General features: G+C 41.9%; 1 protein-coding gene across 2 annotated transcripts in view; it reads right to left on the reverse strand.

Moving 5' to 3' along the window:
- Positions 1-10539, reverse strand: part of TNS3 (tensin 3) — a 204965-nt gene extending 194426 nt beyond the window's left edge. For both annotated transcript variants that reach the window (XM_077179503.1, XM_077179501.1), the window contains exon 1: positions 10339-10539. The gene's annotated coding sequence lies outside the window, so the exon portion shown is untranslated. The remainder of the gene's footprint in view (positions 1-10338) is intronic.
- Between the last annotated feature and the right edge of the window lie 11256 nt (positions 10540-21795).

A 21795-nucleotide genomic window follows, 5' to 3' on the forward strand; every position in this document is an offset into this window, starting at 1 on the left:
AGAATTCTGAGAAAATTCAATGCAAAGAAAATCCTAATTCTTTTGGAAAATCTTGACTTAAAAAAGAGCAACTTAAGAGGAGGCAGGGCAATACAAGTTCAACAGAGAACAAGCTTAACAGTCTTTAAGATGTTTGCTTGAGAAGCAGAGCATAAAATTTGCAATCAGCAGTCCCTTGTCCATGTATATGATCCCTTCTACCCACATTTAAGAGGTCTGAAGTTGAAATTACCAAGAAAAACATATTCATGAGAGTGAACTATTGTGGATTGTCAAGAAATAAAATTTTCCTACACTCACTAAAATTTCTACATAGCAACCAAATACTACAGAGGAGGCTCAGAGTGCTACTGAGCAAGTTTATTTCCCTCATCCTGCAGAATACATGATGTTGGTCTGGACAATTAATGTCAATTTCTTCAAGACTTGTAGCTTAGGAGTTGTGCAGCCCTGCTTCCCATCCACATTCTTCTTGTATTCTCTCTATCTAGTCTGGAATTCCATGTCAGCAGACAGAGAAATGTCTTCCAGCAAGCAAGAATGAACAATCCCTCCCCAGTTACAGAGTCATGTGTGGGCTATAAGCAATTTTTCAAACATAAAAGGAAGGCGGGAATTTGCTATCCCTATATTAGCAAGCTAAAACAAGCCAGCCTGCAGATGGCAAGGATCAAAGCATCTAAGTTACCTCAAAATTAATCCCCTTCAGGAATGTTCACCACCTCCCATTCACACACACTATATCCCTCCTGTCCCTCCCAGAGCAACAAAGTCTTTGAAATTAGAATGATTACCCAGAATACTGTCGTGGTTTGACACTAGCCAAACGCCAGGCACCCAAGAAAGTCACCCATTCAGCCTTCTACAGCTGGGCAAAGGGTTCACGAGCTAAGGACTGGAAGAAGACACTCCAAGGGCAAAAAAGGCTCAATTTAGAAGTACAAAGTAAATTTATTATTAATAAAATCAGAGGAGGATAATGAGAAGTAAAATAAGCCCTTAATACCCCTTTTTTTTCCCCCAATGCCTCCCTCCTTCCCACCGACAGTGCACGGAGACAGGGGGCAGAGTTTTGGTCAGTTCATCATCCCAGATCTTCTTCCACTGCTCAGGGAGAGAAGTTCTTCCACTGTGAGACCATGGGGTTCCTTCCCACAGGATACAGTTCTCCGTTAACTTCCCCAATGTGGCTCCAATCTCATGAGCAGCAGCCTTCCCAAAACCACTGCAATGTGAGTCCCTCCCACAGACAGAGTCTCCCAAAACTGCTGCAGCATGGGTGAGTCTTCCACAGGGTGCAGTCCTCCGAAGACAGGCTGCTCCAGCCTGGAAGCAGGGACCCCCTGTCTCCATTGGGTTTCCCACTGGATCGCAGCTTCCTCCAAGCATCCACCCACTCCAGCATGAGCACCTCCCCCATGGGCTGCAGATCTCTGCATCCCCCGTGGATCCCCATGGGCTGCAGGGGCACAGCTGCTTCACCATGGTCATCAGTCACCACAGCCTGCAGAGGTATCTTGGCTCTGGCACCTGGAGCACCTCTTCCCACTCCTTCTTCACTGACCTTGGTGTCTCCATATTGTTTCCCTCACATGTTCTTACCTCCTCCTCTTCTCTGGATAGAAAAACACTGTGCCCCCACTTTGTTTTGATTTTCTTCTTAAATATGTTATCACAGAGGCATTACCATAACTTCTAATTGGCCCAGCTTTGGCCAGAGGCATGTCCATCTTCAGACCCATCAGGGATTGTCTCTGCTGGACATGGTGGAAACTTCTAGCAGCTTCTCACTGAAGCCACCTCTGTGACCCCCCGCTACCAAAAACCAGGCCATGCACAACCAATATGGCTTTACTCACATTTCAGTCCAGCTCAGCCAAACCAAGTTTTCTACGTTAAGCAGAATAACTATGTTTTCACAAAATCTCACACCTGCAGGGGACATAGTCTCACTTGAAAGCACACAGCTAAAGGCACTAACCAGGACAACTGGATCTTTTATATGAAGTGTTAATTCAACTAGGGGCTGCCTTCTTCACAAATAGGCACAAGCCATTAGAAAACAATTCTCAAAGATTCTTCTGATTATTTATCAGTTCCTTCTAGCAACATGTGATCTTGCACCACACGATCACTGACCATTTTGAATCTATAGTCTTAAGCTAAACTGAGAATCAATGCTTCAGTCCTGGTTTTCCTCAGAAGTACTGTTCTGTACTTGTAGATTCAAGATGTCACACCTGAATACAGCCACTCTTTCCCAATTAGCCCCCAAATCCTCTTTCTTGGTAAGAGGCATATTATCTCCTGTAGACCATAATGAAAGCTGGAGTGCCTCATTATGTCTCCAACTTTTGGTAAAGGTCAGCTTGTTCCTACACTTTATTACCCTAACATACAAGGAGAACAGCTATTCTCTTTTCAGGGCAGAATGAGCATCTGCATTCCAAAATAAAATACAGTAACAGCTTGTATACACACAGGGAACAGTCAAAGCGTTTTAATGACATAGAATTAAAAAGTTAAAACTGCAATTTTTTTTTAAATTGGTTTTCTTCAAATTACCTCGGCATAGCAGAGAGAGCAGGTATTAAACAAAAGAATACTCCCTGCGAAAGCTAAAAGATTTTGACATGCTACTCTTGCACTTCCTGGGGAATGGAGTTTTAACTGGCTTCTGGCATAACTCCTCTAGAGGTTCATTTCCTAGATGGAACTATAAATCTTATGATGCATTTTATCAGTGCTAACAATAAAACTATTGTGCTTCAGGAAAGCTACTCCTTGGAGAAAAGTCCAGTGTGCTTACCAAGGCTAGGGGTGGGGGAGGGGGGAGAAAAATATCACAAATTAAGCACATTCCAGAAAGCAGTACAGAAGTCAAAGCACAATATTAGACTGAAAAGGCAGAATTTTTAAGCTTCAAAAGGCAAGAACTTTATGGAAGAATATTAAGTGTCAAGCCAGAACTAAAACTAATTCCTCCTCTGGCCCATCATTCAATGTCTTGAAACAACATACATAATTTAATATAGACAGACAAATCTTAACATAAGATTCGAGCTTTCACATTTAAATATACTTTTGGAAGGCAGGCAGGTAAAGGAGCAGAAGGGCAGCACCAAAATATTTTATGTAACCACAGTATATAAGACAGAAAGAAATTAGACAAAAAGAATACTAGCATCCATAAAATACTGCAGAATACAAAAAGCTCTCAAATACAATAAGCCCTCAAAATAACAGAACAGCTGGTATCAACTGCAGCAAGGCCACTGCTGAATACCTGCTGAAAGGGAATACCTGCAAAGTTACAAAAAGCACAGAATTGTCAGTCATTTGTTTCCACAGTCATAAAGAAAATATGTAAAGACTTGCCCATATTTATATGCTATAATTTGCTTATGAAGATGCACTTCTGAAACATGCATATTGCTGATATTTGAAAGACAGTTTTATTTCAACAAACCATACTCAAAGAGCAAGAGTAACTATAATAGAATAGCAGGGGGTTTTTTAAATGTTTATAACCTTACAGGTCAAAAAAAAAAAAAAATCCAAAATTGGGCTAGACTAGAGCCCCAGTAGAACAGACAGAAATTTTAGGAAACAGGCTAATAATAATCTCAGTGGTTCAGCTGAAATCTACTAATCCAAACATTTATTACTTAAAATCCAGTCTACTACTTTAAAAAAACTCTGCATTTCCCCCCAGAGTTTGATCTTAAACACCCTAACCTATTGAATTTGCCACTGGAAAAGCCAGGTTTCCCAGAACCTGCAGTAATAGGTTGTACTTGACTTTTCATCTTCCAAATCAAATCCATCTCAACTGAAAATAAAACTACTCCTAAAGACTGAGTGTGGCTGATAACTGCAAGAATAATTGAATGACTGGAAAAAAGATTACACGCCTCAGGAATTACTTATTTCTAACTTAGTGAAATACTAAGGAAGTATTACTAATACTAATACTAAGGAAGTATTACTAATACTAATACTAAGGAAGTAAGTGTTCTTAAAGGAAGCGTTTTCAGAGGATTTTCAAGCACAAATTAAATTGATTACATACTAAAATCAGCAGCAATTCATTAAATCATAGGCCTACGCTCTCATTTCTTGACGACTACAACAGTCTATGTGTTTTTTAGCTATAATCAAGTAACAACACATTCATCAAAGCCAGAGGGAACAGTTTGTTACCAAAATCCAAGCAGCTAAAGTTTCTTCATGTATATATAATAAATTAAAAAACAGCAAATCACCTATAACCTGGCAGACATACAATATAAACAATTTGTTAAAAATTACATTTCAGTTGCAAACACAACAGGAAAGGCCACCAGGTAAACAAAACCTAGCATACATTTTCAGAAAACCTGATGTTCCCAGAAGTACACAATACCCACAAAAATATTCTTTATAGCTACTATTTCCAGGACACAAACTGTTAGAAAAGTATCCTGTAACAAGTCACTATCATCCATTCATGAAAAGCTTGCATGCACAAAAGCTGTATTTTCATAACTAACTCATTTACAATTAGGGTAAAAGTCACACCAGGCTGTGGAACACAGATCATGTCTCCCTCTTCACTAGCTCCATGAGACAGAAGACAAGGATGCTCAACAATGCGGTACAGAATCTAACACTGCTAAAGCTAGGCATTACAAACCATCCATCTCTGGAAGAAACCTCTAATGGAGCAATCCACTAGCTTGTGGTTGGTATAAAACAGTCAGGAACGCCTGACCTGAGCACATCTCAGTCTCTCCTGTTACAGCAATTGCTCCTCAATACTAAAGCACTGAAGCAGGAAGGGGATAATCTGCATGTACAGCATACTAAAAGGCATACCGGAAGACTTCTAAGCCAGTACACTGTCCTCTGATGAGGAAGGCTCACCTTCAAGCTCCTTCTCACCTTTTCTTCCAGATTGCACATGAGCACCCCAAACACAGTGCTGTGGTATCTGCCTTTTCTTGGCTCTGTGAATAGTGGATTATTTACCACAATGATCTAGTCTCAGATTCCAACGCCAATTTTACCGCTCTTCTTCACAGTGGGTTGCCCTCAATTCCCCCTATGTTGCTAAACTACCAACTTGTCTAACAGCAGCAAACTATCTCTGCTAACCACTACAAACACAGCCACAGCCCTGAAACAGGAAAAAATCTCAGTATATCAGAGGATTGAGCTACTGACACTACTGCTGCCAGAGGACTGGAGAAGGAAGATGTACCCACTTATGCAAGGACAAGAAGCAACAGCAGCATCCTGACTCTGACCAGCAGCATGAAAGAAGGTGCAGAATGCAGAATACAGCTCTCTGGGCCTTCTTCATCCCCTCCAGAGAACAGGTGGCAAGCCAGATCAAAGTGTTCTCTGGGTCACTTTCAACTGCAGCAACTTGCTGAATCACTAAACCAAGAGATATGGAAACCTAAGTGCACAAAAAAGCCCCCAAAATGCACTAACTGAGATGAATAAAGATGATTACGACGTAAAAAATGTCCTATTTTGGCAACCAAGAAGCCTTACAAAAACCTGACATTTTTGTCTGCCTAAAGATAAGAGGTGCAACATGCTTTATATGGCACAAAGAAACACTTATAGAGAAAATATTTCAGCAGAGACCCTGGTATACAACAAGGCAATATTACACAAATATAAATATCCCTCATCAAATTAGATACTAGCAATTTCTTTTTACCTTATGTCCTCAAAAGAATTTTAGTAGTACTAGCTGCAAAAAAAGAACAAATACAGAAAGACCTATTGAAGAAGAGGCCACCCATTTTACTTCAACTAAAAAGACAGCTGTAAATACAGTTCTTCTACTGATCAATGATAATGTGCTTACAAAGCATTGAGTCTGAGATACTGTATGCAAGGTACACAAGGTAGTATAGTACATTGAAAATTTTACATATGGTCTAATGTACATTCTTCCTTGAATTGAAAAGAGCTCAAACTCACATCACAGGATTCCACAGTTTCCCCAACTAAAATTATCCTTCAAGAAAAACCATAATACAGCATTTTAATTGAAAGTAAAATCAGATGTCTACAATCACCTTTTCACTCCATCTGCAAGCATATAGATTTGACCAAGTTGGGAGGAAAAAAGATGCCCTCTACCCTGCTTTTTGTTTGTTTCATGGTTAAGGCTTAAAAGATATCACCACCAAAGTTTTGTTTTTTCAGTAAATTAATGCAAGACCAAAAGTTAAAAAGCTAAGTTACAGAGGTTTCTCCTGAACATATAAAACCTGTTCTCCAAACACCACCACTCTTATTCCCCAAATCACAAATAAATACATTCCTAAATGGAATCACATCCTCTTTTTGCCATCCCCAAAGCTAAGAGAGTGTCTGTGAAGCTCATGGAACTACAAAGATAAAATAGCATCTTCCCTTCCTCTGTCTCTGAGACTGCTTAATTTCCTCAGGTCCTTTTCAGTGGATGTACACTGAAAGCAGGCTGCATCAACACATCTGTCCATTACACTACTGCATATCAATATGCCACCTTATGCCTCAAGCAATTCATTATCTCAATTCTGTTATCACAAAGGTCTGTACCTGCAAGGTAATTAGATAGTAGCATGGTGGGGTAGGCAAGATGAGAGAGGGAGTAGTGAGCAAAAGAAAAAAGAAAGGTGGACACCCAATCCCTGTGAAGCAAGGCAATGTTAATTTCCTGTCACTGGCGGATTGCTACAACAGACCCTGCAGATCATGAAAATTCTGGCTTAAGGTATCAAGCACAGAAAAGCTATACTCTTTTCCAGAAGTTAACAAGTCCTGAGTATGCAAATCCAGTTATATTCTTAAACTGTGAAAAAAGCAACTTTAAAAGCACAGTTACATTGTGAAATACATCAATACAGAAGACTATCAAGTGGGGAAAAAAGGGTGAGGGGGCACTTACACACATTAAGTGTATTACCATTATCACTGCAGACTCCCTCACACTACCAAAAATGTAAGAAAACCTCAGACGTACCTCAGGGTGATAGTGACTTGTTACAGGATACTTTTCTGAACAGTCAGTGTCCTGGAAATAGCAGCTATAAAGAATATCTTTGTGGGTATTGTGTACTTCTGGGAACGTCTGATTTTCTGAAAATATGTGCTAGGTTTTGTTTACCTGGTGCGCTTTCCTGTCGTGTTTGCAACTGAAATGCAATTGAAATGTAATTTTTAACAAACTGCTGATATTGTATGTCTTTTATCAGAAACAGCAGCCTGCTCTATCCCTAGCTGTAAAACATCATATTGCAGGCTGTTTCTCTGAAACTCAGTTTTTATTCATCATCAAATGGCAGGCTTTGGGGACGTTGGCCTGCACCTTTAATAGCTTTGATATTTCCCAGATGCTTGCTTTCCCTACCCCTCACTAAAATAATTTGCTGCCAAACACCTGCAAATACTTACATACAAATCCCTGTTACAGGCCTGCTGTGTAAGAAATAACTAAGCAGAAACCAAACTTAACTTTTAGAGAGAGTATCCAGTCACATGGTTTGCTTCTCACCTTCCACCCACAAAGGTACTAAGACCAGGAGAAATAACAGAACAAAAGATCCAAAACCCAGCCCAGCCAAAACAAAACTCAAAAAAAAAAAAAAGCAAAACCAAAAAGCTGAATCATTCACTCCCTGTCTCCCACCTCTCCTATCACATATCTTCCTTCACAGCTGGAGAGTCTCCATCAAGAGGTATTTTCCAAGAGACTCTTCAGCAACAGGTCAAGTGTGTAGCTTATACATAGACCCTCATTATAACGTGGTAACTTCTGGTTACTTTCAGTCGTGTATTTGAGCCAAGATCCTTCCAAAATGCAAATGAGTTAATAATCTCATTCTTCAACTGGCAGCCAGAAAAACACCACTAGAAATCCTCACCAGGAATAATATGGAACTGTAAGCCCTAAAATTAAATGCTAACCAATTATTAAGTTTCTATAGCATTTTTACTGACTTCTAAAATAATTTCCTTATATTGGTTCTCCTTCATTATACCTGTTCTGCAATTTCAGAACTACTCTATTTTAGTTATCATTTCTCTTTTTGTTAAAGAGTATATTTAGGAGACACATAGGTAATTATACTAACAAGGTTTTATCCAAATAACTGCCACCCATCTCTCAAAAATACCAACATTCTCTGTCATTATGGTCACTTCCAGAGAAGGGAAGTCAGACAAAAGACATTAAGAGACTCCCCATCAGCTTTTTCTAATGCAAAAAGAAATTGCTGTATTTTTCCAATATTCTGCCTTATTATATCTCTATCTCAGTGGTATCTTCTGATCTGCTAGCTATAGAGGTTATAGTCAAAGAGGCAGATAACCCAGAGTTATGGACTAACATGCCTCCCTGGCAAGCAGCCCAGAGAGAGAACGAAAAAGATTGCTGTTGTGGGTTCTGTGTTTGAGATAGAAATATTTTCTGAATGACCAGAAAACAAGAGCAGGCCAAAGAAGGTAATACCAATGGTGATGATATCCAAAAATATCACAGCTGTTTTAGTAAAACAAAGTGTGACCAGCAGAAAGGTACTTTGGATTAAATCAGAGATTGCGAGGAACACGGATTAAACTACTTGTGGCCACTGCCTTCTCTAAATAATCATTCCCTGGGGCACATGCACAATCTAAATTGAAATAGAATGTTTTAACTTAACTCATAGAAAACTCTTGGTAATGCACCACTAATTCATGAGCACATGTACTTCCAACAAATTACATGACTAATTAAAACTTCCAATAAACATGAGTTATTAGAAGTAATCGATTTAGTTACACAAAAAAAGCCAATTCTGCCTATGTAGGAAGAAAAACCCACTACTTTCTATAGGTTCTCTTCTAGGTTCACTAGAACCTAGGTTTCAATAAGTTCACTACTTTCTGAGGTTCTCTTTCACAGCTTCAACCTCATCAAAAATCTCATTCGTTTATGCAAAAGTCCTGCTTAGCCTAGACTAACTGTTGTTGTTTTTTTAAAAAATTAGCCAGCTTAAGACATCTGTAATCAGTTGAAGTTGATCAGCATACAGAAATTTCCTATCAAATATCACATAAAATAGTCCCAAAGTCCTTATAGCTTTCACTTCTGTTTCATTTCATACCTCGTAGAAAGTAAACACTGTGATTACAAATGTAATGACTACCACCAGGTACTTCTCAGCATTAAAAAAAAAAAAAAAAAAAAAGAGAGAGAGAGAAAAACCCACTCTGTTGAATATATAAGCAGCATTGCAAAATAAAAATTCAAGTTACAGAAAATACTGTATTTCTCACCTTCTCACCTAATCCTAGACTTGGAAATGTGACTCTTGGTTAAGGTGCAACTCCCTAACATTCAGGAGACCACCCGATATGGAGGATCACAGCTGTGGAGCCTGAGCCACCTACCCTGCACTACTGGCCAGCACCAATGCCAAAAGCTGCTCAAGACCTGGACGTTTGTGAGAAGACATACAAAGGTTCTAAATAGCGATCCTCAGTAAGGATCAATTATCTAGGAAAGTGATCAGAAGGCTTCACGCATCTGGAAGTTTTAGCCAGTGATGGCAAGACACTGCCAACAGTTCAGAAAAGCTGGGCATCGGGAGAGATCTGGGTGGGTACCAAAACCAGCACCATTTATCACACACACCAGCAGATGTGCTGAGGCCCAGGGCAGGCTCAGCAAGGGCTGTCTGTGGACGACGAGCTAAGCGGGGGAGGACGGGGGGGCCTCCCCCCTGGCGGACGCACCTCAGCCTCAGACCGGGCGTCTCCCTGCCTGACGAACCCACAGGCTGAAGTAACTTTCTAAGAGAGAAGCGAGTGCCCGGCCACTAAACTGCCCAGCATGGAGAGAGAGCTAGCGTGACTACAAAGATACAGGAGCGCCTTCCCGCCCCCACGGCCGGAGCCTGCCTGCGGACGGCACGGCCCTCACAGCCCCGGCGCCATCCTGCCTTCCCTGCGGCAGCGCTCTACCACTTCTACCCTAGCGGTACTATGAACTCCCGAACACTGTCCCAGTGGACGGCGCTCCCAATCCCTCTAGACTGCCCGAACCCCCGCCCGACCCCACCACTGGGAACTGCGCCCTTCCCGCCCTAACACGCTCCGGGGCGAGCGCGGAGCCCTGACACCCGGTAGCGACTGCGGAGGCCCCGCAAACCCTCAATCCCCACCGCGGCGGTCCCGCGGCCCGCCGAAGGGCCTCCCTCCCTTCCCCGCCGCCGAATTTCCTCCGCCCCACCAGGAACAAAGCCCCGCGCCGCCGCACCGGTCGGCGCGTTCTCATTGCCGTGGATCACGACCGCCGACAAAGTTTACCTCGTTTTCCCGGCTCCGCGACAGGACAAGGCGGCTCGGCCGGGGAGCAGGAGCAGGAATCCCCCTCCCCCAGCGCCGCACACACTTGTTTTTATTTCTTCTGCTCCCTCCCGCCGTGAGAAGCCTCCAGCGTCTCGATCAAGGCTGAAGAGGAGGCGGGGAAGAGGCGCGTGGCACTGCTCCCGGCTTGGGGCGGGGGGGTACGGGGTAGCCTAGCCGTGCCTCGCTGCCCTTCACCCTGAAGCGGCGACACCAGCCCCCTCCTCTGGCCTGCTACCTGGCGCCATCTCCCCGTGGCAGCCTGACTGCCTCGTTCGGAAGGCTTGGGAGGGGGGGTGGGGGATCTTCAGGCCGGGAGAGTACCGCCACCCCTAGGGCCCTGCATGGCTTGGCTTTCCTCCCTGTATCCCGGCGGCTTTGAGCTTAAGTGCAGGGCTAGAAGTTGCAGCTCCTGAAACAAGAGCATTTACCTCTCTCCAGGACGGCTTGGCTTGGCTGCCGGCAGAGGAGTGAGGCTAACACCCATAACCAGCCACGTGCAAAGCGGCCACAGTAAGGAAGCCAAAACCGAGAGGTTTGCACCTTTTAGTTTCTCAGCACAGCACCAGAGATGCAAAGATGATCTCTAAAATCACAGCTTAGATGCTGCTTGTTATAGACACGTATTACAATAGTGGCTCTTCGCAAATATTAAAATGAATACTACGTGTTTTGTTGGAAAGTTATGCTGTATTAATCTCTTTTAAGTAGTGTGGTAAATATAGTTTTTAGGCTATAGCATAATATTAAAATAGAAACTATGTGATGTAAGATACTTTTTGTAACTAGCTCAAGGAATGGAAAGGATAACCAAGAAATTCTTCGCATTATCCTAACTGGATAGAGATAACAGCAACAGACGCCAAGATCCCAAGAGAAGAAGTACCACCTTATCAGGAAAGCTCAGACTTCGAGGAACCAAGAAGATCGATTTTCAAGATGAGGGGGGGGAAGTTAAAATTAAGTAGAAACACCCTAGTGTGAAAGGAAGGTTTGAATCATGTATGAGATATATGAATATGCAATAGGCTATTGCTTTTAAGGGGTAATTCTTTGTTAGCAAGGTGTGCTTTGTGGCAGAGTGCCAGGCACATGGACGTCCATAATTCTTTACTGATTGTCTCTTATTGTCCTGATTTTTATTATTATTTTCATTACTACAAAACTTTTAATATTTTAACAAAAGTGAATGGCATTTGTCACGCTGCCTAACGCTGCAGATTCCCTCTGTACAAAAGCTCATGCAAGTAGAGCTCTTTACTGTAAAAAAACAGGGCAGGACACTCTTTCTTCTTTTAATGCCTTTATTGAAGGCAATTAGCTCAAGATTGGGAAGCCTGACGGGTCTGCACTCTCCGTTATCTCTCCCAGGGAGACTCAAAGGAGAAAACTAGGGGCAGCTTTGTCCCGTAGGAGCTGAGCGAGAGGTCCATTGAGGTCATTATTCACGGGAGTCACTAAGGCGTAACGCCGATCTCTCTTCTTCACCTTTTTCTAGCTCTACCCCTCGGTTTAAGATGATTTTTGTCCTCAGGGCGAGGAGCAACAAAGGTTTTTCGGCATCTCTGCAGGCTCAGCATTCTGTTCCTCACGTCCAGGCATCACTCTAATTTCTTAATTCTGCATTGGCTCGTTGTTTTTGGGGTCTTTTCGGTAAGTTTGACACTTCCCATGGCATGCTGGTCCCGAAGTTATTTTGCATCTTCTGATGCCCCCTCCTCCTACGTCTCGTCCTTTCCCCTCACTGTCTGGGGAGGTCCCCTCCCTTCACTGTCTGGTGAGAAGAGCCATTAACTTAGCCCTAGCCAGGGCCTTTACTGATACAAAAAGAACCTTTAACTTCAACGACTTGTGATTATCATAACAAACACGTAGCACTTTGGCAGCAACACTGGTCTGACTAGTTTTTGTAACCTTATTCTCACCAAAAAAATTGGTAGATTTTTGTTTATAACATTTACTACACTGGTATTTATGCTATTTACACACCAAGAATTACTTCTCCCTTGAAGTAGCTCAAGAAAGGGCAGCTCCATGCCTGGAGTTCCTGCCGGACATACACACACGTCACTGGTATCTGTACCTGCGGGTTCACAGCTACTTCCATTTGCATAAGGAGTAACTTCCGTAACTTTCCTTTGGTGCAGAATTTCACCCCCAAAGGGGACTCTGAAATTTAGCTAAAATGGGTATAACTTGAGGCCATTCCTTGCATATGTATATATATATATCTATATATATATATAGATATATATAAAATCAAATATTATCTGAAGCAAAAAGGAACTTAATTAATAAAATTGGATTTGCTAACACACACCACACTCAGATGCTAACTGAGGCCTCACTTGAGGTGAATGCATATTACTAGTGACAAAGATTTGAGCATGCCTCTTATGACTAGGACCCCATGTAAACATCATGTGACCTTGTAGCTTGTCCCAGAAACAAGCTCATGGAAGTGACAAGCAATAACAAATACTTCATTACTCTTAGAGGCTAGATTTACAGCCAGCCTATTCTAGCACTAGGCACTTCTTCTCTCTGGCTGATTTAGGCAATATAGTGGCTGATCTTTGCAATTCCATTGCATTGAGGACAAAGGACCACCAAGAAACAGATATCTCTAGAGATCCAGAGATGGGTTTCAAAGTTCAATGTTAAGTCTGTTTTTTGCAATAGAAATTTCATGGAATAGGCAAAGTGCCTGCAACACCAACAAAACAAAAAGAGAATTACAATCACCTTCTAGCTTTCAAGCGAAAGTTTCAAAACTTGACCTCTAAGGAAACAAGGTAGAAATTACTATATTTTTTAAAATTTAAACTATCATGATTTAGCACTCTGACAACATGGTTTTTAAGTTCTTCCACTTAGGCAATACTTCACATATATGCAGACACCACCTTACAGATGCACGTATTTTACATATGACACTAGCCAAAGAAAAAAAGTATTCTTGCACAGTTCTGCAATGTGAAGGGTCAGTCCCAGGGAGTTCAATGTGTAGGGTTAATACCACAGTGTTAGCCTAGCATAAATGTTCTTTACTTTTTATAGTATGTCTATGGTAAATAATACCTTCTAATATGTTTACAGCTGTACTTATCACCTCTATATTGTGAATTCCTCCCTTCATCACTTTTCCCTAGGAATTGGGAGGGACAGGAAAGGAGAAAATCTGTGTCTGTGTTTTAAAGAGGTTTCAGTGTTTTTGAACCTGCCTAGAGACGTTACCACTGACCATGTTAAACATTCATCTCAGACACAAACTTGCTGAGTCAAAGAATCTGTTGTGTGCTAGGCTAACCTGCTATCAAAATAGTCTTGTCTTCTACTTTAATGACATCACAAACACATTTACGTATTCTAAAGAATGGAGTAAGAGTAGTTATGGTAGTGATTCATACCTTTCACACACTGGGTTACTACTTGCTCTGATGTGCTTTATTCTTACTAGTTTCTACAGAAGCAACCAAATTTGAGTAATGTATCAGGTGAACAAATAAAGTTTTTATATCAGATGGAAGAAGGATTGCTTGGTCAGTTATCACTGTGTTGAAACTAATCATCTATTCTTACCAGCAACCAAGAAATTGGAGAGCAAGTTACACAGAAATCAGGGAACAGAAAAATGGTTTCAGTCCTATTACCATTTTGCTTCAATAACACAAACCAGAACAGCAGTCTTTCATGTGCATAAAATACATACGGTGATGGCATAAACTATGTTTATAACCACTCATAAGGCATATATCACATTTGCATCAAGAGCACTTGATAGATATCAAGTTTCCCTTGAGTAAGTCTCCTAAAATTCAGTACACTCTTTCAAACTAGGCTATTTAATATAAATTTGTAATCTGACTTCAGTGTTAGAGATCACAAAATAATTTTAAGTAGCTCCAAATGTAACATAAAGAGTAGCATAAGAACTTACATTGTTTCATAAATGTCCCTCCAGCAGCTCTGTATTCTGGCATGAACAACCATCACATTTTTATTTGTAACAAGAAAAAGAATTCTCTGGTGTAGCCACAGCTCTCTCCACAGAGAACAACAGGCACAACTTTGCCAGGCATTTTCCTAGGGAAGGCTGTGATAAGATCAGAGAAAAAAATGATAAACAATTCTTGCCTTCACTTGCTGCACCTGTTGTGCACATGTAGAATGTGTTATGGAGATTTGTTTACCGAAGGGTGTTTTCTTGATTGGCCAATGGTGATGGTGTTTGGATTTGATTAACCAATCTGCTCAAAGCTGTATTTGACTGTCTGCAAGGGTGATAGGTTTTTTCTTAATGAGTATGGCATGGCATGGCATGGCGATCGATCAGCCTTCTGCAATCATGGAGTCAATGCTAATTATCACCCAGCTGGGGGCTTGCGACAACACTCTGGTAACTGGTTTTATTGTTTCTTTTCATTTTCAGCAAAACAAATCCTTATAGCTGCAGTGCTGTACAAATAATAATCATCTCATTCATGTACTGTTAACAGAACTGGTATCTGTAAGGTTCCTTCCAACCCACACCATTCTATGATTTATGAATTGCCCTGCATATGTCAGCTTTGGGCACTAAGTCACCATTTCAGAAATTTTCAAGCTACCACACCAACAGACCATATTTAACCTCATGTTCTAGGAATGAACCCACATGACCTATTTTCCACCACTGACTTACTGGTACAGATGATGCATGGTATTTGTGGTGGTTAAAAAGCTAATGTTAAATCTGCTGACTTATCAAACACACCCGTGATTGTGTTACAAGTGCAACAATGAAACATCAAGCTGCATTAACCTTCTGAAATGTTAAGTTGATACAAAATCAAAAGAAAGATACAAAATCTCTAAACTGAGAATAACTGCAGTCCATACAGACAGTGTGTTGCAGAAAAAAATCTATAAATTATCTGATTCTTATTGGTACTCTGGTTCTTTAATAAAAAATGGGCAAGAACAAGAATCTTACACAGTATTTACAACATTTTCTCCCTCTACTGATTTATGATATTCCTAATAAATGATTACATTTTTGCAGGTTATCAGCTTGCAAGGCAAGCAAGCCCCTGTAAATGCATATCTACATTACTCATTACAAGATAGTATAGGCATGCTGAAAATTATTGTAAAAATCAGGACTATGCAGTTTTAAGGTTGGTTCATTTACATTATTATGATACAATGAGCACTATATGTGTATTCATGCAATCCAATACTTGATGCCCTGTGATATAACAAAAAAAGCCTAGTACTTTACATATTCCCATAAACATTTTTCTATTCTCCAGTTTCCTAGAACTGCTCCTCCTTTTTTTTTCCTTGCATTAAGAAGCATTAAGAAGAAACTAGTGAGAAACACTGCAATTGGCAAGTTTAAAATTGTGAAGGCTGCAGAAAAGCTTCTAATATATTGTATAATTGATGCTTTGTTTAACATATACTACTACAACTGTAGTTCAGAAAAAAAACCACTCACTCTAGAGGTGCTTTCAAGGCAAGTCTGGTGGTACTGAGTGACCGAAGTCATGTGTTATTTGATACAGAGAAAACCGATAGGAAAGAGAACTAAATAAAAAGTAAAACAGTTGCTGCTTTTTGCTCTTCACAAAATTCAGATCAGTTCTCTCATAGGCCTGTCCTGGTTTAGGGCAAATTTGGGAGAAAACCTCTGAAGGGTTTCTTCTAGAGAGCAGATTCAAGCGGCCCCCTCCCCCAACCAGTTCAGGAAAATATTTCCTTGGAGAAAAATGGAAAAAAACTGTTAATTTGGCAGGCTAAGCATTCACCAGCACAAAATAAATGAGCCATGTTAAAAAACAAAACCTCTTGCTGCCCCAAAGGAGGTGACAAATTCAAAAATGTCCCCTTCGTGGGCTGTAGCTTGGCTCACTCAGTCTCTTATCAGTCCCTCCAGCACTGGAAATGCCATGGCCTAGGCCCGGTCTGGTGGGCCACAGGTGTGAGCTGCCGGTGCTCCTCTGGGTGTTCAGTCCAGAGCAGGTTTAAACAGGTCCAAAGAAAAAGAAAAACCACAGTCCGGGAAACTTCTCTGCCTCAGCTAGCTAAAAACTAACTAAAAGCAAAGGAGAGCTGTGTCCTGCTGTCTGGGTGTCCGTCTGCAGACAATGCAGTCCAGGAGGAGAAATGTGGAGGAGTGAGTACAGTTTCTGAAAAAAAATTCTGCAATTCATCTTCCCTCCCCTTCACTTTCAGAACCAATCTTAAAGGTGGAAAACTTATTTCTGGGCTAAACAGACAAATGGGGATATGAGCATCATAAAGTCACCCCAGGTCAAGGACTCACACAGAAGTTCCACACACAGGGATCAATTGCACAGTTCTTCAACTTCTGTGATGGGATACAACTGAATCAAATGCCATGTATCATATACTTAGTGTAACATGACTGGAAATTTAGTGCAGAACATACAAAAGTTCTGCACTAAACTGGCTACACAAAGTTTAAAAAAAACAAAACAGAGAACCTATAGCATGATGTTACAACATGCTTCCTCAAATTTCAGTGCATCGCTTCACGATTAATGACTGCCAGGGTTTTTTGATGGCACAAGAGCTTCAGAATAATATTTTTCTCTTCCTTCACCTCCCTTTATCATACAGTGAAACAGGCCCCAACTCAGAATAATCTGTAGAGATAACAGCTCTGAGACAGAACCTGCTGTACATGTTGAGTGTCTATGAATAACATTAGTAGGTGTGTACACTACTTATTAGTGGAGATGGGATGATTTCCTTAAACTGAAGAGAAAGCAACCTTTCTTCAAGTCTGTGAAGAGCATCCTACCTCCTAGTTATGGTCCAGTAGTATCAGCTACCAATTATCGGTGAAGTCATACAAGACCTCATAGATGAGCAGCCATGAGTTTCCATGTCAATTTAGAACCTTCACAGACTGCAGGTTAGCCACCACTGTTTTCTAGAATATGGAGCCAGACATCTTGGGTTCTAGCAATTAATTTGAAATTAAGATTCTTTAGATAAGGGTAGATAGAGCCACACTCTTTAAGGACCTGTTGCAGGTCCTTAGAAATGGTATTCCCCAGTTTAGTATTCCCACCAAAACCCAGACACTGCTCTACTTGCTCCCACTCCCCTTCTCCATCTGGCAGCTGGAGAGGAGAATTCAAGGCATAAAAAATAATTATCAAATAAGAACAATTACTGGAAACAGCAATGAAATAAGAAAACAAACAGTAACAATCCTAATAACAAAAGTATACAAAATAGAGAGTGATTCAGAGAATTCCTTCCCCCATCCTAGGAATGACATGAGGTGGTATTGAATAAGGTCATGGTTCTAGCCATGCCCCCTCCTGCCTACTGGAAAACTTAACCCTGTCCTAGCTGGAACAAGGACAATACTATAAACAGGAAATTTATTTAACCAAATACAGTAATAATTATCCCTCCTTAAGTATAGTATGCTATGTCTCCGTAATATGTAAAACCAATGGGTGTGCCTCTAGGAGCCTAAATTTTTGTCCAGTTACTCAACTCCTGGCTGCTTTTTACAACCCCATATATCATCTCCAGTTTAAGGAAGATCCCTAAACTTTCATTATAATTTCAGCTGTACAAAAAGCTTTAAAGATTTGAATGGCACATCTATGATTCACAAAAATCATAGGTCTCATAGTTAATCTTCTCAGGGAATATGATGTCCTCTTTTTAATTCATAATTACATGATTCAAAGAATACATCCCAAAGAATTAAATCTAACCTGCAAATGTATATGTATATCCCCCCTTATGAAAGGGAGATGCAACAAGACAAAATTTTTTTTTATAAAACTTCTTCCTGTGAAGAATGTCTGCCTCCAGGCTCCAGGTGCCCTATTTCAAAATCTTGTATCCTTTCCCCTCCAGTCCAGTTTATAAATCAAAATAGTCTTTTTCTCCCCAGTTTGAATCATAAGGGGAGAGAGGAAGACACCAATTTTGAGTTTGGTGTGAGCTGACCAATAACATCAGAAGAGTTGCAATAATATAACTGTAGCCGCATGAATTAGGAAAATACATTCAATTAGCCATAATAAAATAGAACAGAGGAACAACATTGCTCTGAGTGAACATGAGACACAAATCAGCCTGTTGTATTTTCCCAGAGCTTACATTCAACACTGCAAGACAAACCAAAACTACAACTGTTGAATGAGGAGGAAGACTTTTAGCATAGTGACAATTATAAGGCACAAGGGAACTCACTGAGTTCAACTTGTTCAATACTGACCAAACCTCAGCGCAGTATCCAGTCAAGAAAAATGTAGGATAAAACACAATTAAATTCTTCATTGAGATCTGTTATAGGGATGGAGAATGTTTTAATAATTTCACTGCATCTTTGATGCTCAGATTGTCTCATGGTTCTCACTGAAGACAATTTAAAAAAAACCCAAAAATCTTCTTACAACAGGTCATTTCCCATAGAAGTTTCTGAAAAGTTGCTTTCTGCCTACCTGTTAGATTATGCCAGTCTTACACTAGTAGAGATACTGGTAAGTTATTTATGACAAATGGCAGGAAGCACTAGCATGACTAAGATGAGTTACCTGCTCTTGGTTTTGACCAATCCCTTGCCACGCATAAGGAGAAATTAATACAAGTCGATATAAGTGAAAAAATAAGTTTACTGACAAGCAAAACAGAACCAGGCAAAAAAAAAAAAAGTGAATAATCTATTAGATACAAAATTGCCAAGTCTGCCCAACTTCCATGGGAACAAAGAGAAATTTTAAATGACAGTGACACCTCCTACCAAGATGGCTGCTCTGCAGCCAAGCATGTGACTCAAAAACAGTGGGGAAAAATGGCAGCCTTACCTCTCCAGCAGTGGAAGTTGTTCCATCAACAAAGGCAGTTGGCACACTTCAGCAGCTGGTACTCAGTCATGGGCTAGAACTCATGAAGAGACTTTGTCATCCTCTTGGCAGGCAGTAGACAGCAAAGCAGGGCTGGAGCGACTCTCCCTTCCTGCCTCAGCTGGGCACTGTTTGTGGGCTGAGGACCACACAGAGTGAGGCTGCTCCACTCCCCTTGACACAATGTCTTGGCCGCAGTCAAGCACTCCCAGAATTCATCTTGAGGCAGTCCATGATGCAAGAGAGGAACAAAAGTGGATAAAAAAACCCCAAAGCAGACCCTCTGCCTTGAGCAAAGACCACAAGGCAAAAAAGATGGTCTGCTTGGGTGACTCTGACTTTTTAAAGGAATACCACCAATCCCCCAAACCTGGCACCCTGTCTTAAAAAGAGATAGTAATAAATTTGGGCACCGATAGATAAGGAGTACATTCTTCCTCCCCAGATGGTGATACTGTAGCACGCCGCATGGACCAGAAGACAAACAAAGTATGGTGGAAAAACCCTCCCTCAGGATGGCAGCCATCATAAACAGATTGGATGGACCAGAAGGCAAAGACAATATGGCAAAGAAGCCCCACTCAACTCAACCTTCCCCCTGGAACAAAAAACAGGAAGCAGTTCTGGTGGCAGATGGGGTGTGCTGGCATTGCCTAGGGGCCTCCGGTCCCAGGGTGTCAGCTCCCCTTCTTCCTTTTAATGACTGTCATGATGTGTATGTGTGTGAGGTCAGAGCAGCTGCTCGCTGCCTCCTCCTGCCACCTGCTGCACTCAGCCGGTGTTGGTGCTGCTGTCATAGGCCCCTATCCCAAAGGGTAGGAGGAGGAAGAAGAAAGTGGACCCATGAAGCAATGAGGAAAGGTGGCCCCAGTCCCCAGCAGTCCTATCTTGGTATGGCAGCTGCAGAAAGGTATTCACTCTGAAACAGTTTTGGATTGCAAAAGTCAGCTTCTCAGGTTTCTAACCAGAGACCTGCCCAAAGCAACTTCCTTAGGAGCCCAGAGAGTGACAAAAGAGGTCTCTGTATGTCTGTTGGCTGCCTTTTAAAGGGACCACGGACCGCTTCTTTTATGTGAACCGGGTAAAAACTTCTGTGAACACAAGTTCAATTTCCCAAGTTGTCGACTCTTAGTGACAGTAACACAAACAGCGCATGTTATGAGTAGAAAAGCTGCCCATTTTTTTAAAGGTTGCAGAGTTCACGAGTTAAACCAATTGCTGCCAAGTTGGGAGTTCTAACTGTTAATCATTTCATGTTGTAATCTCCTGTTAACAGTTTCCCTTTTTAATTACTTGTTCTCAATAGTGCCCCGAGCCAGCCTGCCGCTGCCCCGGCGAGGCCCCACCCCCACCTTTTGGCGCGGGCCCGCCCGTGCCGGGGGTGACCCAGGAGCGGCGGGGCGCTCCCCCTCAGCGCGGGTCTCGGCCATGCCGGGGAGTCCCGCGGGTGGTGCCCCCGGGTGCGGACCCGCCCCGGGGAGCGTGCGGCGCCCCCCCGCCTCGGCGCGGGTCCTGGCCGTGCCGGGGGAGCTCCGCGAGGATCGGCCTGGGTCGCCGTGTCCCGCGGGGGCAGCTGCTGGCCGGCTCCCTTAGCCGGGCGTCGCCCTGCTGCTTCCTGGAAGATGGCACCCAGACGCTGAAGGGGAAGGGACGCAAATGTCGGCATGCAAATGACATCGGATACAGCATGCAACGGGAGGGACCCCTCACCAAACCTGGCCAAAAACCCCTAAAAACAACGAGCCAACACAAAACTGACAAATCAAAGTAATGTCTAGACGTGAGGAACAGAATCAAGTATCCGCTAAGACCCTTTTTACCCCTCACCCTAACCTAAAGATGTCGGCTAGAGAGAGGAAATCGGATGTTGAACCATAAAGCAAGGGCATCTCCTGATGCTTCCGTGAGAATGGATCACCAGCTCTGCCCACAGACCAATGGACAAAGCTGCACACTTACTCCTTCTCCTCCATATCACTCCTAGGAGCAATGGTGGCGTGAGCGTGGACCCCTCGGTTCTCCCCACTCGAGTTGATCACTTTCAATAAAGGCATTAAAAAGGAGAAAGGTCTCCTGCCCTTGTTTATTTCAGTGCAGATGGACAGAGAGAAAATATGGAATATAGTACACATATTTTGGCTCACCTAGGATACTACCATGTTGCATTCCAGAAGTAAGTTACAATATTGAGCAGCAAACATGTCTTCGAGATACGTTAACACCTCAACAGACATCAAAAGGACGCTTCTTTCACATTCAGCTAGCTTAACTGAGTTAACGTAACTAAGAAAGCATTAGCTAATCAACAGGGAGCCTCTTACTACTGGCTCAGCAAGAGGGCAACTGTTGACCTTTAGCAATTGATTTGCACTTCTGCCTAGGGATAATTGTGAGTATGTATTTATATATACACATAGGCACACACATATAATCCTTGTATCACTTAACCAAATTACACCAAAAAAAAATATTCCCCAAAGGAAATAAGATAAAACCAGATCATTTATTGTTTGTAAATGTTGCCTCAGAAACC

Source organism: Agelaius phoeniceus, chromosome 1, assembly GCF_051311805.1.
Source record: "Agelaius phoeniceus isolate bAgePho1 chromosome 1, bAgePho1.hap1, whole genome shotgun sequence".
NCBI classification, from domain to species: Eukaryota; Metazoa; Chordata; class Aves; order Passeriformes; family Icteridae; genus Agelaius; species Agelaius phoeniceus.